Raw genomic sequence first — 17,525 nt, forward strand, 5'->3', positions numbered from 1 at the left:
TTTATAATATTTTGTACTTTCAAGGCTGAGAGTCCCTGTTTTAGTATGAGGAATAAGCTAATGCACTTCTGTTTACATACCAAAGAGGAAGAGAAAGAGAAAACCTACTGGTAATTGATGTATCTAATATTTTGATAATGAAATCCACTATTTTACTGTAATATAATTTCCCAGTTTCTCCACAGGGTGTATATTACCCTTGTGTATACTCCTCACATGTGGCTTGGTTTTGCAATAAAGGTGCAAAAGAATTGAGCTGCCATGTACCTATGAACCTGATGAAAAGAAAACCAAGTTTTAAATTTGCCACTCTTTGCTTGAAATAATTAGATAATTCCATCATGTAAGCACATAATTATTCAAACATAGACATTTAGGGGTAATATAACTGATAGAATTTGTTGGAAGTTGGTGGTGGTGACCCTGTACATTTCTTTAGGTACCATGAATGCGCCTCAGCAATGTTCAGAAAATTCTAATGTAACAGATTTTTAGATTAAACTCCAATTATACTTTCTTTCACAGAATCTTTGTCAAGTTTTATTTTTATTTTTTAAGAGAAATGCATGCTGGTGCTACATTTTACTGTATGGATGATATTTTTTTAAGAGAAGTTATGTCAGTAATACAATAAGTCACCAGCCTCTTCTCAAGGCTTGCAATTGTATACCTAGAAAGTTCTAAACCACTCTAATCCACCTTTCTTTCCTGAGGAACACATATAAACAACATCAGTGGCCTATGTATCTGTTCCTCTGAAAACAAGATGATGTGTAACTGCACTTTGAAATCCACAATATATGAATTCATAATCTCCATAGTTATTTTTCCAGCCAATGTACTCCATGATTTCCTGAAGCAAGGCCACCTTAGTTACTTCTATGTTTTGTATGATTTGTTCCATTACAATTTTGACTTATGCATTTAGTAGAACATGTATTTACCAGAAGTGAGTACACACTTTCATTCTGATGCTTTTTTTCTGTGGAATTTTGTTAGTAGGACTCTATGGCCAATTTTTTCATTGAGAATTGTACATTTAAGAATACTTTATAAGAGCAGTATACACACACATATATGTACCTATATATGAGCAGTATATAATAGAATATCTGCATATTAGGACAGAATTAAATGACTGAATTGTCTGACTCTGTTAAATTCTTTCTTTTTAAATATGTTTTCAGTAAGATTCCTATTTGTAGCCTTTATGTCCCTTATAGAATTATCAAGATAAATTCAAAATGATCACAGGCTCATAGAGCAGTCAGTGTCTGACATACAGAGAAAGTCTCCTGCTGGTCACTACGGGACAGGGGTGCCCACGAACTCTTGGCCATCTCACCTGCTGTTTTCAGACTTTTTTTTTTTTTTTGAGGGTCTCAAACACTTTGGAGAGAGAAAATGACTTTTTGTGTTAGGTGATTTAAAGAAAACCTTGAACAAGAAAAGAGAATGTTTGATGGAATGAATAAGTATGTACTATGACCAAACAAGAAATTATAGAATTTCTAGAGAAAAAGGAAGGAATTATCCACAAGAAGAAAGTTTGTCAGGGTAAAATGTTTAAATTAACTTTTCTGGGGGAAATGGAATTTACTATTCCTTCATTACATTAATAATTACAATAAACTACTGCTTATTGAGGTCTTTTTGCCTACCAGACACTCTTGAGCATTCTGTATTGTTTTATTGTCTAATTTAATCTCAATAATCTTACAATGTAGAAGTTATGTTCCAATTTTTAGATGAATAAGGTGAAAATAGTTTAAAAACTAGTAGCATAGACTTCTGACTCAGAAGCCACATTCTCAGTCACAGGATAAGCTTTCTCTTATTCATAGTTAATACCAAACTGTCAAGAATATAAATAAAAAGAAGTGGTTCATTGTTCATGACTCAAGAGCTGGACTTTTAAAATCTTACATTTTAACTCTTATGGTTTATTTTTCAACAGCCTCGTTTTCTGAAATTCAAAATATATTTTAATTAAAATAATATTTCCTAGTCTCCTAATTCACTAAAAATTATTTTGTCACATATTCAGTTTTTCCTAATTCGTCACTAAACTAACTCAGAAAGCTGATGATAATTGCTAGGAAAATTCATAAACAAAACTAATTCACTTATTTTTCTTTAATAAAACTCAGTTTATAAAAATTATTAACTGATTATTGTTCATTTTATAAATAGTTATTTTCAGCAAAATGATTATGCTTAGGCTGAATAGGTCTCAGGTTTTTTTTTTAAATGGTTTAAATCAACCTAGCTGTAGATCCTAATTATCATCCTATATCAATCTTGGGATCAAAGTTCTGATTTATATGCCATGTTATATTTTTAGTGTCATTTTAATTTTTGTACAACTTTATCCATTTGCTACAATTGCCCCTCCAATTTATTCCACATATTTCTTATGATCCAGAATCCAGTATTGTGTGCCTGAATTCGAGCATCTTAGAAAGTGTGGCATATTTTCTGCAGTGTAAAATTTACAGCTATTTTGTAGAGAGTATTGGCAACTTTATTTGCTTCTTTTTTTGAATGCATTGGACATGTTATTGCATCTAGAGCTACTACTTGCAAAAATACTAATACAAATAAACTAATTTAAATATACCGTATATTGTTCATGACACTAATAAAAATTGATACTGACATTCTCATCTTCTTGTTAGACTCTACGTCAGCTACTATCATCAGTATTAAAAAAACAATTTATAACCACAGGCCCACCTTTCATCATATTCCTTATTAGCATTTCCAGTCTTTCCTCTAATACAATTCAGGTTACAGGTGTTGTTGAGAAAGCTCTCTTGTGTCTTTCTAAATCATGAGCATTGCATTCTCTGTTCTTTTCTTTCATTACTATTATCCTTAATCGGATCCTCATGCTATTATTTCATCTACTAATATTGGTAATTGTTTCATGCATTAGCAAAACGTTTTACACCAGTCTATCCCCCCTCCCCTCTAATTAGGAAAATATATTCTGGACTCTAAAATGGCTTTCCTATGTGACTGCTTAGAGATACAAATGAATTCAAGGCTTGTAAGTATATTAGAGTCAAATCCCACTGTACTTTCATGATCTCATTACTGCTTAAAATTTGTTGGCTTAAGTTTTATAATGAACTTTATTTGATTTTTTTCCATATAATTTGTCCCTTCACTTAAAACCCTATTATTTGAAATTTTCTTATAAGATTTAGAATGTTAAATATTTTATGTAATCAATAAGCTATAGGTTTAATAACATTTAATTGACATGAAAAAAATTTGTGACTTCCAGATGATTCCCTTTTCCTTCTATCTCATTTCATTCACTATAGTCTTTTTTTTTTTAAGATCTATTTATTTATTTATACAAGCACTGGGTACAGTCAGAAGCACAGGAGGGTGAGAGAATTCGCCGGAGCAGAACAGGCAGACTGAGGAAATACACTGCTGAGGGGAGCAGCGGGCGTGGGAGGAGAGGTCTGTGTGCCATGTGGGACCCTCGCCAGTGGTCAGGCATAGAACCAGTGCTACAGAGGCTGTGGGCAGCTTCACAGCCCAGCACTCAACTGCTGCGCCACCGGGGAGGCCCCACTATAGTCTTTATGTCAGTTAAATTACGTAATGCTCAACATTTTCTTTCCGACTTCTTTTTTTGAGAATAAAGTTTCCTTTAATAAGCATAATTTAGTGGAGCTACTTATTGCACAGTGATCTGTGGAGCAGAGATTTGTAGAGATGACAACTCCAGAGGAATAAGTGGATAGAAAATTATTTCGAATAGTAAGTGTTGCATAAATCCATTATCCAGGTTGAAGGAAAAAGTTGTTTTAATCATGAGGTTGGATAAAACAAGGGAGAGCCCCCTCTTCTTTCCTCATCACCCTGATTTCCAAATGCAAGGCTCAGTTAATCTTTTGGATCTTTAATTACGTGTTTACTATATTCATGCTAGCAATTTGTCTTTGTAAAACTATGGCCAAATCTATAAATTGGAATCCAAGAAATGGACACTTTAAAGTTATTTTCCTTTCCTATAATATTCTACCTAGAGGGCGAACTGAGACTGATAACCAAGGAAAGTGATGATAAGAATTTAATATAGATTAAAAGAAGTATCCAGCCTGGGGGTATCTGAAGCCTCATAGTACATTATCTTGCTAACCCCCAAACCCCGTCTTCTCACCCACACTCTGTGTAATGGGTGAGTTTGGTGGTGGCCATGTGACTTTGAGGCATGAAATAACTTAGTTCCAGAAAAATTATTTTTTTCATTCTACTATACTTACTAAGATAAGAAAGTACCTTAAAATATAGCAAGAGGGTTTGCAATAAGAATGAAATATTTTTAAATAGTTTTTTGTTTAACCAAGAAAATTTCATTAACTATATTGCTACCATAGTATGTACTTATATAGTCTTTTTTTAAAGATTAATTTTTTTTTGCATGTAAGAGCCGGGGTGCAAACCAGAGGTGCAAGGGGTGAGCATATTCACCAGCGACAGATCGGGGAACAAAACAGGCAGATCTACTGAAATACAGTGCTGAGGGGAGCAGTAGGTGAGAGAGGAGAGGTCTGCTGTGCCAGATCCCTGGCCAGCGATCGAACTGGTGCTGCAGTGGCTACAGATAGCTTCATAGTGCTTCGTCTTAGCCCCTTGCACCACGAGGGAGGCCCTACACAGCTTTTTATAACATTTAGCATTGACTCTGCTATTGAGCAGGCCTTCAGTAAGTGCCTACCAAGTGAGGTGTTGTAATAATATACCTGGTGTCTAAGTAGATCCAAACTGCAAACCTATAAGAGAATCAGGACAAATGACATTACCCACCATTGACTGATGAGCATAGTTCAGTAACACTAAGTATAATTTTTTTATATGGTCTTTAGTGAATCAAAGGCAACACATAAGTCCCATTGGTGGTTCAGGGTGTGCCCCACACCTTCTTGTACCCACCATAGCCATGACATTATGTTCTGCTACTGCAGACCCCCCACATTCAGTTTTATAAAAGAATATAGATTTTTAGAGCAGTTTTATGTTCACAGCAAAACTGAGTGAAAGGTACATACATCTTTAGCAGGTTGAGGAATTTCCACACAGCTTTCCATAGTAGTTGGACCAGTTTGCACTCCCACCAGCAGTGCAGGAGAGTTCCTTTTACTCCACATCCTGCCAACATTTGTTTTTGCTGTTTTTTTTTAATATGTGCCATTCTCACTGGTGTAAGATGGCATCTCATTGTAGTTTTGATTTGCATTTCCCTGATTACAAGTGATGCTGAACATTTTTTCATATGCCTGTTGGCCATTTGCATTTCCTTTTTTAGAGAAGTTCCTTTTTAAGCTCTTCTGCCCATTTTTTGACTGATTGTTCACTTTGTTTTTGTTGAGTCTCTTCAGCTCTTTATAGATTTTTTGATCAGACCTTTATCATTAGTGTTGTGTGCAAAAATTTTCTCTCAGTCGGTGGGGTATCTCTGTTTTGGTTACTGTCTCTTTTGCTGTACAGAAGCTCTTTAATTTGATGTAGTCCCAGCTGTCTATCTTTGCCTTTGCTATCACTGCTTTGGGTGATGAGTCTTTAAAAATGTTGCTGAGGTCTACGTCATGTAGTGTTTCACCTATATTTCCTTCTATATGTTTTATGGTTTCAGGTCTTATGTCTAGTTCTTTAATCCATTTTGAGTTGGATTTTGTGCATGGTATGAGGTAGTACTTAAGCCTCATTCTTTTGCATGTAGCAACCCAGTTTTCCCAGCACCATTTATTGAACACACTTTCTTTGCTCCATTGCATATTCTTTGCTCCTTTGTCAAAGATTAGTTGACTGTCAACCTATGGGTTTATTTCTGGATTTTCTATTTGGTTCCATTGGTCTTTGTGTCTATTCTTGTTCTAATACCATGCAGTTTTGATTATTATGGATTTGTATATTCTACTTTATTTTTAAGTGTTTTTCTTGAGGTATAAATGACATATAACATATATTAGTTGTTTCTGGTATATAACATAATGATTTGATATTTGCATATATTATGAAAAGATCACCACAATAAGTCTAGTTAACATTCATCACCTTACATATTTATAAATAATTTTTTTCTTGTGATGCAAAGTGTTGAGATCTATTCTCTTAGCAACTTTGAAATATGCAATACAGATTTAGTAACTAGAATCAACATATTGTTCATTACATGCTGTACATCACACCACCCTGTAAATTATTTTTGACCCACCTCTCCCACCACCTTCATCATCATGACCCCACCTCTAACAACCACCAATCTGTTATGTCTATAAGCTTTAAGCTTGGATTACTTTTTTTTTCATGTTTCACAGATAAGTAAGATGATATTGTATTGGTCTTTCTCAGTCTGACTTACTTCACTTAGCATACCTACAAGGTCCATCCATGTTTCCACACATGGCAAGATTTCATTCTTTTTATGGCTGAATAATATTTCATTGCATTCATGTACCCACAATTTCTTTATCAATTCATCCACCGATGGACACTTAAGTTGTTTCCATATTGTGTATTGCAAATACTGAAATGAGCATGGGGGTTCAGATACCTTTTAAAGTTAGAGTTTTTATTTTCTTTAGATAAATACCCAGATGTGGAATTGCTGAATTATATGATAGTCCTATTTTTAATTTTCTGAGGAACCTCCATACTGCTTTCCATAGAGGCTGCCACTAATTTATACTCCCACCAATGCCTGAGGATTTCTTTCATCCCCATCCTTGCCAACACACTTCTTATCTTTTTATTTTTTAATTTATTTTATTTTATATAATTCTTACATCATTTTTCATTTTTGCACAATGTGTTCATTTTCATTTTGGTTATATTCTCTTATCTTTTTAATAACTATTTTAACAGGTGTGAGGTGATATTGTGGCTTTGATTTGCATTTTTCTGATGATTAATGATGTTGAGCATCCTTTATTCTACTGTTAACCTTGAGTATGAATTACTTGGAAAATGTTTCTTCATACCCTCTGCCTGTTTTTTTTTTTTAATTGGATTGGTTATTTTGCTATTGAATTGTATAAATTCTTCATATATTTTGGATATTAACCCTTTTATAGATATGTGATTTATAAATATTTTTTCCCATTCATTGGGGTGCCTTTTCATTTGGATCATGCTTTTTTTTTTCCATGCAGAAGATTTTTTTATTTAAATTTTATTTTTTATATTCCCCATACAATTACAACCCCCTTATTTTGACCCCAAGCCCTCCTTTTCCCGCCCCACACCTGCCATAGAGTGTCTCTGGTTCATAGTTGTTTGTCAATTTTGATATTTTCTTTCTTATAGTTATTCTTTATCCTGGTCCCTTATTTAAGTTTTCTAGATTCCTGCTATGAGTGAGACCATCCGGTATTTTTCTTTTTCTTTCTGGCTTATTTTGCTGAGCATGATCCCTTCCAGCGCCATCTATGTTGCTGCAAATTGCATGTGTTTATCTTTTCTGAATGCTGAGTAATATTCCATGGTGTATTTGTACCACATCTCCATGCAGAAGATTTTTAATTGGATGTAGACACACTTGTTTATTTTCTCCCTTACTGCCTCTTTCACTTTTGGTGTCAGAGTCAAAAAATTCATTGTGAAGACCTTTGTCAAAGAACTTAATGCCTGTGTTTTTTTTTCCCTAGGAGATTTATAGTTTCATATTTTACATCCAAGTCTTTAATTCATTTTGAGTTAATTTTGTGTGTAGAATAAGATAGGTCCAATTTTATCCCTTTTGATCTGACTTACTCATTTTTCCAGCACCATTTATTGAAGATACTATTCTTTTCCCATTTTATAGTCTTATTTACTTTGTCATAAATTAATTGACCATATATGTGTGGGTGAGTTTCTGGGCTTTCTACTTTGTTCCATTGATCTACATGTCTTTTTTAAATGCCAATGCATATATTTTAAATTATATCTTATTTCAAAGAATACTATAAGGCTTGTAACTAAATACCCACTGAGTGAAGCTTTTCCAAAAGAAAAGAGAGAATGTGCTTTATTTTTTTAACTTTTTTTTCCAAATACAAATTTTTTTTTTTTTATAAATTTTATTGTTATATTCCCCATACAATTGCAGCCCCCCATTCTGACCCCAATCCCTCCCCTCCCGCCCCCGCCCCCCTAAAAGTGTCTCTGGTTCATAGTTTTTTGTTGATTTTGATTTTCACTTTCTTATAGTTATTCATTTTCCTGGTCCCTTATTTAAGTTTTCTAGATTCCTGCTATGAGTGAGACCATCCGGTATTTTTCTTTTTCTTTTTGGCTTATTTCGCTGAGCATGATCCCTTCCAGCGCCATCCATGTTGCAGCAAATTGCATGTGTTTATCTTTTTTGAATGCTGAGTAATATTCCATGGCATATATGTACCACATCTTCTTGATCCAGTCATCTATTTTTGGGCATTTGGGTTGTTTCCAAAGCTTAGCTATTGTAAACAGTGCTGCTATAAACATAGGGGTGCAGGTGTTCTTTGGAATTGATGTTTCTGTGTCCTTTGGGTAAATACCTAGGAGTGGAATTGCTGGAGCATATGGAAGCTCTATGTTTAGTAGGTCCAGAAATCTCCACACAGCTTTCCACAGTGGTTGGACCAGTTTGCACTCCCACCAACAGTGCAGAAGAGTTCCTTTTTCTCCACACCCTCGCCAACATTTGTTGTTACTAGTTTTTTTAATATGTGCCATTCTCACTGGTGTAAGATGGTATCTCATGGTAGTTTTGATTTGCATTTCCCTGATGACAAGTGATGTTGAACATTTTTTCATATGCCTGTTGGCCATTTGCATTTCCTCTTCAGAGAAGTTTCTTTTAAGCTCTTCTGCCCATTTTTTGACTGGATTATTTTCTTTGTTGTTGTTGAGTCTCATCAGCTCTTTGCAGATTTTTGTGATCAGTCCTTTATCATTAGTGTTGGGTGCAAAAATGTTCTCCCAGTTGGTGGGGCTTCTCTTTGTTTTTGTTATTGTCTCTTTTGCTGTGCAAAAGCTCTTTAATTTGATGTAGTCCCAGCTGTTTATCTTTGCCTTCACTATCACTGCATTGGGTGATGTGTCTGTAAAGATGTCTTTGATGTGCAAATCACGTAGTGTTTCGCCTATATTTCCTTCTATATATTTTATGGTTTCAGGTCTTATCTCTAGTTCTTTAATCCATTTTGAGTTGATTTTTGTGTATGGTGTGAGGTGGTGGTCAAGCTTCATTCTTTTGCATGTAGCGACCCAGTTTTCCCAGCACCATTTATTGAACAAACTTTCTTTGCTCCAATGCATATTCTTTGCTCCTTTGTCAAAGATTAGTTGACCATAAATCTGTGGGTTTATTTCTGGATTTTCTATTCAATTCCATTGGTCTGTATGTCTGTTCTTGTTCCAATACCATGCAGTTTTGATGATTATGGCTTTGTAGTATAGTTTGAAGTCTGGGAGTCTGATGCCTCCATTCCCTTCTTTTTTTTTCAGGAGAGCTTTGGCTATTCGGGGTTTTTTGTGATTCCATATGAATTTCATCAATAATTGTTCTATTTCTTTGAAGAATGACATTGAAATTTTGATTGGAATAGCATTGAATCTGTATATTGCTTTTGGAAGGATGGCCATTTTAATAATGTTTATTCTTCCAATCCATGAGCAGGGGATGTCTCTCCATTTCTTTGTGTCTTCTTCTATTTCTTTTAACAGTGTTTTATAGTTTTCTTTGTATAGGTCCTTTACCTCTTTTGTTAGATTTATTCCCAAATATTTGATTTTTTTTGTTTCAATAACAAAAGGGATGGTCTTTTTGATTTCTTCTTCTTCAGATTTATTGTTTGTGTATAGGAAGGCTACTGACTTTTGCGTGTTGATTTTGTATCCTGCCACTTTACTGAACTGATTGATGAGTTGAATTAGCTTTTCTGTGGAGTTTTTGGGGTTCTCTATGTATAATATCATATCGTCTGCAAATAGTGATAGTTTGACTTCTTCTTTTCCTATTTGGATTCCTTGGATGTCTTTCTCTTGTCTTATTGCCCTGGCTAGGACTTCCAGTATTATATTGAAAAGCAATGGTGAGAGTGGACATCCTTGTCTTGTTCCAGATCTTAATGGAATTGCTTTGAGCTTTTCACCATTGAGAATGATACTGGCTGTTGGCTTGTCATAGATGGCCTTTATGATGTTGAGGTATGTTCCTTGTATCCCAAGAATTTCAAGGGCTTTTATCATGAATGGGTGTTGCACTTTGTCGAAAGCTTTCTCAGCATCTATTGATATTATCATATGGTTTTTATATTTCTTTTTGTTGATGTGTTGGATAACGTTGATTGATTTTCGGATGTTAAACCATCCTTGTGCCCCTGGAATGAATCCAACTTGGTCGTGGTGAATTATCTTATGGATACATTGTTGGATTCTGATAGCTAAAATTTTATTGAGGATTTTTGCATCAGTGTTCATTAGGGAGATTGGCCTGTAGTTTTCCTTTTTTGTGTTGTCCTTGTTCGGTTTTGGTATTAGTGTAATGTTGGCTTCATAAAACGTGTTTGGTATTGTCCCTTCCTTCTCAATTTTTTGGAAGAGTTTGTGAAGGATAGGCACTAATTCGTCTCTGAATGTTTGGTAGAATTCATTTGTAAATCCATCAGGTCCTGGGCTTTTGTTTTTGGGGAGGTTTTTGATTACCATTTCAATTTCGCTAATTGTAATTGGTCTGTTTAGGTGTTCTATTTCTTCTTTATCTAGCTTTGGGTGATTGTAGAGTTGTAGGAATTTGTCCATCTCCTCTAGATTGTTAAACTTGTTTCCATATTACTGTTCATAGTAGTTACTGATTATTCTTTTGATTTCTGCTGTGTCCGTTGTGATTTCTCCTCTTTCATTGATGATCCTGTTTATTTGTGCTTTCTCCCTTTTTTCCTTTGTGAGCCTGGCTAGGGGTTTGTCTATTTTATTGATTTTTTCAAAGAACCAGCTCTTGGTTTCATTGATCTTTTGGATTGTTTTTTTAGTTTCAATTTCATTTATTTCTGCTTTGGTTTTTATTATTTCTTTTCTTCTACTGGTTTTGGGGTTTTTTTGTTGTTCTTTTTCTAGATCTTTGAGCTTCGAGATTAGGTTGTTTCTTTGCGTTCTTTCTTGTTTCTTGATGTGAGCTTCTATTGCTATATATTTTCCTCTTATTACTGCTTTTGCTGCATCCCATACATTTAGGATATTGGTGTCCTCCTTGTCGTTCAATTCAAAAAATTTTTTAATTTCTTCTTTGATCTCCTCATTAGTCCAATGGTCTTCCAGTAGTGTGGTTTTTAATCTCCATGAGGTAGGAAAGTTCCTTGCCTTCCTTTTATGGTTTATTTCTAGTTTGATGCCTTCATGGTCAGAAAAGATGGTTGATATGATTTCAATCTTGGTGTATCTGTTGATGTTTGTCTTGTGCCCCAGTATGTGATCGATCCTGGAGAATGATCCGTGTGCACTTGAGAAAAATGTGTACTCCGTTTTTTTGGGGTTTAGTGTTCTATAGATGTCTGTTAAGCCCAATTGCTCTAGGTCTTTATTTAGAGCTTTGGTTTCTTTACTTATTTTTTGTCTTGTTGATCTATCCATTGTTGATAGTGGTGTGTTGAAGTCTCCCACTACGTATGTGTTTTCTCTGATGTCTGTTTTCAGAGAGGACAACAGTTGTCTGATATATTTTGGTGCTCCTTCGTTTGGTGAGTATATGTTAATGAGTGTTATTTCTTCTTGAAGTATTGTCCCCTTGATCATAATGTAGTGACCATTGGGGTCTCTTTTTATCTTTTTGAGTTTGAAATCTGTTTTATCTGATATAAGTATAGCTGTTCCTGCTTTCTTTTTTGGTCCATTTGCTTGTAGGATTGTTTTCCATCCTTTAACTTTGAGCCTATTTTTATCTTTTGTAGCTAAATGTGTTTCCTGGAGACAGCAAAAGGTTGGGTTTTGTTTCTTAATCCAGGCTGCAACTCTGTGTCTTTTTATTGAAGAGTTTAGTCCATTTACATTTAGAGTTAATATTGATATGTTAACATCTGTATTTGCCATTGTGTTTGTCTTTCCTTTGATTTTATTTATTTATTCTTTTAATAACTTTTTTTTTTTTTTGGCCTTCTTTCATTGTTATTCGTCGCTCAGAGGTTCTGGCTTTAGGACTCCTTGTAGTATTTTTTGGAGTGGGGGTTTAGTTGCAATGAAATTCTGGAGTTTCTGTTTGTCTGGGAAGGTCCATATTCTTTCTTCAAAGAGGAAGGAGAGCTTTGCGGGATAGAGTATTCTTGGTTAGCATCTGTTTTCTTGGAGTCTGTTGACTATGTCCCTCCACTCTCTCCTTGCCCGTAGTGTTTCTTCAGAGAAGTCTGATGTCAGCCTGATTGGTTTTCCTTTGAATGTTATCTGTTTCTTCCCTCTTGCCAGCTTCATTATTTTTTCCTTGTCCTGGATTCTTGGGAGCTTTACTATTATGTGTCTTGCTGTATTTTTCCTTTCGTCGTGGAAGTTTGGTGTTCTTCTTGCTTCTTGTATATCAATTTTCAGCTCCTTCTTCACATTTGGGAAGTTCTCTTCAATTATCTCTTTGAATATTTTCTCTGTTCCTACATCTCTCTCCTCTCCTTCTGGTATTCCTATAACTCTTATATTTCCTTTCCTCATGGAGTCAGATAGTTCCCGAAGTCTTTCTTCGTTCTTTTTCCTTCGTACTTCTCTTTCCTTTTCTGTTTTGGTTCTTTTTATTTCTGTGTCTTAAAGATTACTTATTCGTTCTTCCATTTCATCTATTCTGCTTTCATTGCTTTTCCCAGAATTCTTTAGTTCTTCCATTAATTCTTTGATCTCCTGCATTTCTTTTACTTCCCTCTTTAGGGACTCAATTTCTTTCTTCTGACCATTGTTTTCCCTCTCTAGGGACTAAATTGCATTCTTCTGATCGTTGATTATTTTTCCCTTATCATTGTTTTCCTTTATGACTTCTGTCAGTTTTTTAATCACGGCAATTTTAAATTCTCTTTCTGGAAGGCTCAGAAATTCTTCCAAGTTATTGTCGTTGCAATCTGGGGGCTGGCTTTCTTTTTGTGGTGTGCTTTTTCTCTGGAGAGTTGCTAGGTTGCGTGTGGTTCTTCTCCTCCCTACTGTCTGTTTTCTAATTTGCCGTATGCGTTGGGACACTGTGTTGTTGGGACTGGCCGGCATCTTGGGTGGGCTTCTCTGTTCCCCTCTGGTTCTTCCAGGAGTCATCTGTCAGTTTCAAGCAGCCTTTACTAGAGAAAGGTCCCTGTTCTAAAATGCGGATGTGGGGACACACTCCCCTGTGCGCCTGGTCTGCCCCGGCGGTGGGTTCCTGCTCCCCTCTGGGCTTGGACTGCAGGCCAGAGGGGGTCTGGTGTGGGCGAACTTCCCCCGCTCTCCTCTGGCTCCTGAGGAAGCCTTCTGCAGGTAGTCTTTACTGAAGAAATGTCCCTGTTCTAAAATGGTGATGTGGGACACACTCCCTGCGCTTCTGGTCTCAGGCACACTCTTCTGCGCACCTGGTCTGCCCCGGCTGTGGGTGCTCGCTCTCTCTGTGGGCTCAGACTACTTGTTCGGAAGGGGCCCGGTGTGGGCTAACTCCCCAGCTGGCCACTAGCTCCTTCAGTAGCCTGTGCTGGGGTCAAGTCGCTAGGTGGCGCCAGAGATCTCTCCTAGAGCCCTTGGGGAGCTGATTTTCCACCCCGTGGGACAGGGAGCAGAGTGGGGATGGTAGGGTACACCTCAACGGCTTTGGGGTGCTGTATCCGCCTTGTGCCCCACCGTCGTGGGGAACCCACGCCCCTAATTTCGTGCCCCGGGTCTCAGTTCCAAAGCCCTCAGTTCCAGGACGCGGGCTGTAGCCCAGATCAGTGGCGCGGGAATGGCGCCTTTTGAATCCCGCTCCCCTGCCTGGGCGCCTTGTTCCTGCTCACTCAGGGAGGGCCTCCGCTGTCTCCCCGCAAGCCTAGGTCGCAGGCGCAGAGCCCTGGGCAGCTGCAATCCGAGCGCCGCTTTCGCGCAAGCTTACCGGGCGGCCGGGGCTGTGTGCTGGTGCTGGTCTCCTCCTGGTGGGCGGGGCTCTCTTTAATGGCGCCTGGAGCTCACCTCCGGGGCGGATCCTGCAGGGTTCGCCTCAGCTCCCGTTCACGGGGTGTGGTGGCTGAAATAGTTCCTTTCCACTCACAGTCCCACTTGCTGCGTCCGTTTTTCTTGTTGGGCGTTTTGGTTTGTTGTTTTCCTCCTCTCTGCCGGTCGGAGAGTGCCGCCTCTGTGGGCGGGGGAGGGGAGCAGGGTTCTGCGCTTCCCTCCCTTCTGGTCCTCTTTTATGGCAACTTTCTTCTTCGGGCAGTTTGCTGGAGTCGTCCGTTTATCTTCCGTGTCCCAGTTCTCACTGGGACCTGCCGCTTTTCCTCCCTATTAACTTTTTTTAATGGGAGATCTTACTCGCAGCGTCTCCTCGCCGCCATGTTCCCAAATACAAATATTATCACAAGGATATTGGTGACCTATGTTAATCAACAGGTTCCAGGAATCTAAACTTAGAAACTGTGAAAAAGTGTCACTATTGTAAGTTATATGTGAAGATGTATTTGCACAGTGGCTTTTAGATTTTCAGAGGCTCACCCACAGAGGTAATTTTTCATCCATTTAGCTTTTATTTTCTTATAACATAAACCTTGTTACATAGCAGAATTTGCCAGATTTCATTCTTGATTGAAGAATGAATATTTCTTTTAATATTTGTTTATTGAATGCTTTTTCTCTACCAGTGTAAAATTAGGTATTATGATAGAGACAATTAGTGGCATTGATGTACTAAACCCAATGAATTATGTAATGACATCATTGTAGGTAATATAAGCAAAGTACTATGGGCATCAAGTGGAGAAATTACTTCCAACTGAGGGATCAAATGCAACCCTGTAACTTGGCTATTTAGAGTGTCAACATGGTGGGTATCCCCTGGGGAGTTTATTAGAAATGCAGGTTCACCCCAGACCTATTGAACCTGCATTTTAAGATCTCTAAGCTATTAACAAGCACAGTGTTTAAGAAGTACTAGCTTGGACTTCATTACTAGTTGGAAAACTCTTCTCTCCATTGCTAATTGTCAATGGTATAGGTTGGCAGAAATCTCAAGGGTCTGAGTTTCTTTGAAATTGTCTTGGTCTCTGACTTCTTAGAATAATGTTATTGAACGTTTGCATTTCTATTTGATGCAGGGTAACAGAATGCTAAACAAACAATATTGACAGTCATGTAATAACAAGCAAAAGCCTTGGTTCTGACCTCTTGGAAGTGTTTGAAATCAACCAAATCTTCCTTAAATATTTTCACATTAGAAAGATAATTTATGTCAGAATGCTTTCTAAACACCACTTTACATGCCTCTGTAGAGGACTCTCCAGTCATCTAGAATGTGTTCTTAAAGTTGCAAACAAGATCCAAAAGTTCTGTCAAGTTACATATGTCCTACGAATGCATTATTCCCTTGATTTATTGGTAACCAGTAATGCTGAGGCCCCTTTCAACAAGTGCAGGCACTCCCCAGTTTATTTGTTCCTTTGATCAGTATCTTCTCACCCTAAAGTTCTCTTGAGCCCCTTGACACAACACAAAATTTCCTCATAACTCTAATGCAAGTCCTCACTTAGAATTTGATGGATTCATGTGATGGATAAAACATTAGGTTAATAGTGGCCTGTATGTCAAGGGTTCTATTAGAGACTAGATGTGTAACTTTGGAGAATTGTTCAAATGTCATCTTGCTGACTTCTTAACTAATGAAACATTTTCTATGTAACACTTTAAGTTCTGGCCTCTGGATTCACCTATCTGCCTGCCCCCTCCAAACTCCTCCCTCCTCTTCCCCCACCCCATACCTCAAAGCAAAACTGAAATGTAAACTCCTGGTTTAGTCAGACATGTTTTCTAAATTCATCTTTGCCTTTGAACCTCTACTTTGTTACCTTTTCCCTTGGGATTTTCATTAAATAATCTTTTTTCATGTTAATTCTCTCTTTCTTGAAGAACATACTTTTTTTCTAAATACCCTACCCTGAATTTTCTTCTTCTAATATCACCATACCATGTTCTACAGGAAATTCCATCTTTAAAGTTACTTGTTATTTTCATTTTTATAAAATGATCTTTCATGTTAACTCTATTATAGACTATTCCAGGCAAAATTTATTAATTTATCTTTTCCCATGTGGGATTTATACTCATTCTTTAAGGCTAACACTGATGTTATCGCCTTATGAACTGTTTCCATGACTCACAGACCACTATCCTTTTCCATTGTTTGCCCAACACAATTCTTCTTTTGTCTGTTTTAAGCATTGTTACTTTGAATTACAGCTATTTAATTATCCATTAATCTGTCCACTCATTCAAAAGAAAACAGAACCCCTGTTTTCAAGTTTACAATTTGTTTGGGATACTATGAAAAGGAACAACGTTTTAAAAAAATTATTTTATAATACACTGTGAATTTTTTAGGGGCAAGAATGCTATTGACTGTTGTATTTCCAGTATGTGAAAAATATTTTATTTTCCATTGCCTGTCAGTATTTATTTTGATAGTAAATAAGTAGTTAGTAATTTGTTGAATGGAATTTCTATTTAATATATCAAGTCTCTATTACTGTTTTTATAGTGCCTGAAATTTCCTTGCTCCCAAATTCTTAGATTCTTTCCTCACTCTGTCCCCTTAAAGCCAAGATTATTTAACCAGCAAATATTCTATTGACCCTTTAATGACAAATAAGCCTACTCTGTAATTATTTCTCATTCACTTTTTCTAATGTCAGTAAGTATCTTCCTTTGCAAAAACATTTTATCATTAAGTATCACTCATAGTGAGAATTTAGAAAACCTAAATAAGGGATCAGGGGTAAAGTAAAAATTATAATAAATAAATTATAATAAAGTAAAATAAAATAAAAATCAAAGCAACTATAAACAATAAGCAACTATAAACCAGAGACACACTACAGGGAGGGGAGAGAAGGGAGTAGGATCAAAACAAGGGTGGTGGGAATTGTATGGGGACTATAACCAAGATGAAAATGAATGCATACACTGTGCAAAAATGAAAAATGATGTAAAAATATATATAAAAGAAAAAAAATAAAAAAGATATCCCTCACCCCCCCCAAAAAAATAAAGTATCAAATATAAAAGTGAAGTGCTCTGAATCTATTAACTTTTGCTCTCATTTGGTCATTTTCAGTTGGGAAGAAAAAGCAAAAACTGGAATAGAGATACAAATTACCCATTTCCAAGTTGCTTGTATGCAGAAATCAGCCAAGGGGGCCTGTGGACATGCTACAGGTCGCACCATAGGTCAGAAAGCAAAGACAGTGCTGGCCACATGAATATTTAGACTAAATCAAAGACCAGGGCAGACAGGTACAGAGCAGAGCAGGTAAGGGAGAATGGCACATGATCACGGTTTTCTTTAACTGTCATAAGGTTTCTCAGGCACA

General features: G+C 36.7%; 1 protein-coding gene across 4 annotated transcripts in view; it reads left to right on the forward strand.

Annotated features, from left to right (window-relative positions):
* ST18 (ST18 C2H2C-type zinc finger transcription factor) overlaps positions 1-17,525 on the forward strand; it is a gene marked incomplete at both ends in the record, with an annotated part of 133,843 nt that overhangs the window by 35,805 nt on the left and 80,513 nt on the right. The gene's annotated exons all lie outside the window — the stretch shown is intronic.

The sequence above is a fragment of the Talpa europaea genome, assembly GCF_964194135.1.
Source record: "Talpa europaea genome assembly, chromosome: 3".
Lineage (NCBI taxonomy): Eukaryota > Metazoa > Chordata > Mammalia > Eulipotyphla > Talpidae > Talpa > Talpa europaea.